The 2,015-nt window shown below is 48.9% G+C and overlaps 1 pseudogene; it reads left to right on the forward strand.

Annotated features, from left to right (window-relative positions):
* The first annotated feature begins 820 nt into the window (after positions 1-820).
* LOC119962453 lies at positions 821-1,559 on the forward strand (annotated as a pseudogene).
* Positions 1,560-2,015: the final 456 nt, after the last annotated feature.

The raw sequence follows: 2,015 nt of genomic DNA on the forward strand, positions 1-2,015 counted from the left end.
GCTAAGCAGCAACTGGTTGATGGAACCATCAATTCACCAGACACGTGCTTTCCGATATGAACAGTGGTTTTAATCTACTTACTACAGAGCCAGCCTGTTACCCGTTGATGAACTCTCGGTGAACTGCAGGCTGACTCTGGACAAGGGTATTTATACAGCAGCACAAGGGGGAGGAGTCGTGGGCAGAGCCAAGGGTGGAGCCCCGTACAAACTCCTGAGCATTCCCAGAGCTACTCCCCCTAGAGGTCGGATAGCGCTACTGCGCTTACAAAGATACAGTGTGAATTACCAAGTTACATTCACCACACTGGTCAACTCCATTCTGGAGGTCGACAGAAGGTACTCTGAAGCCCTGATCACAGAGCTTCTGGCAGAGAGGAAAATGCTACAAATGGAATTTAACCTGCTATCCACCAGGAAGGCCATGCACCAACTCCGCCAGACCTTTTATAAACATGGAGAAAAGGCTACCAAAGAGAAAATGCTGGAAAATCTCAGCAGGTCTGGCAGCATCTGTAGGGAGAGAAAGGGAAGGTCATCGTTTTGAGTCCAGATGACCCTTTGTCCAGTTAGAGACAAAGCTAGCCGCCTGCTGGTTTAGCAGCTGAGAAAGCAGGCAGCCACAAGGGAAATAGCACAGGTGAAGGATAGCAAAGGCAGACTGGTAGCCGATCCAAAAAAGATCAATAAAGCGATCGAGGCCTTCTACTGGGGGCTGTACGGGGCGGGCATAGAGAGGTGAGGCTGAGGGGGGGAGTTCAAACACTGGTCCCCGCAGCTCCACGGTGGGCACCCGTGGGGAGGGCTTTCCGCTGGCTCCATGGTTTTCCTCAGATGCTTCCTGCCCCCGGCCGAGGGAGTCCGGCTCCAACAGGCTGAGATCGCGGCGGTTCTGGACGGCAAAGGCCTCGGCACCGGCACCTTGCACATGGCCGAGAGCCGACAGTCTAGGTTTGATGGATCTGGAATGGGATTCTCCTTGGAATATCCGGCCATCAGTTTACATGCTGTATCCTGAGATGCCACTGTTTACCCACAGGAGCACTTGTACATGATGGTGAATGCCAAGCTGGCAGCCAAGGAATGCAAAGAAATAAATGTGGATGAAAAGACCCCTGATGAAGAGGAGGAAGATGATAACGACGACAGCGATCAAATCACAGAGGTTCGATTTGTGCCTGTGGATCAAACAGCCTTGGAGCCGATGTTTACAGCATTGTGCGACTGCCAGGCCCTGCTGCCTGACCCGGATGACACTGATTTGGAGAATGATTTCGAGGAGGATGATGAAGAAGGAGAGGAATATGATGTGGAAGCACATGAATGAGGGCGAGGAGATGTTCCCACTTTCTACACATACGAGGAAGGTTTCGTCCATTTGAACCCAGAGGGACAGGCAGAGACCTGACGGCACGTTAGCTCAGTCAGTCAGTCAACAGGCCTTTCATATGGCTGGGGTGCGGACAGAATCTTCAGCAGTCGACATTGAAGATGGAATGGAGTTGGATGCCACTCCAGTAGAAGCTGGACAGTTTGACGATGCTGACATTGATCACTGACGGGCCTCAATAATTGGGTATGTGTCTTTAATGTACAAAGACTGCATCTCATCGTAACGTAATAGTGGCCGACCTGATTAATAGAAGTTTCATAATTGACATTGGAAGGAAACAAAGGCAGCTGCCTAACTTGGTTTTATATGTAACAAAACTATTGAGGTAAAATGTGTCCTGTACTGACAGCTACCATTAAATTGCCCAATATGAAGTTGGGAAGCGATGCTTAATATAGTGCTGTTTTCGTACAGTGTACGTCACATTTTGTGTCGCAAAGTGTAGCAAGGTTACAATGTTAAGTAAAACCTCTTTTGTACTGAGTGGATAACTAATTTCAGCTGCTTTTTGAGTCTCTTATTTGGGGGAACTGGGGAAAGGGGGAGGCTCATGAAGATATGAGGGGATCCCAATTTGTTTCGGGCAGATTTCCTGATTGTATATTTTTTGCCATGTAACAAA

This window comes from Scyliorhinus canicula, chromosome 2 (assembly GCF_902713615.1).
Source record: "Scyliorhinus canicula chromosome 2, sScyCan1.1, whole genome shotgun sequence".
NCBI lineage: Eukaryota > Metazoa > Chordata > Chondrichthyes > Carcharhiniformes > Scyliorhinidae > Scyliorhinus > Scyliorhinus canicula.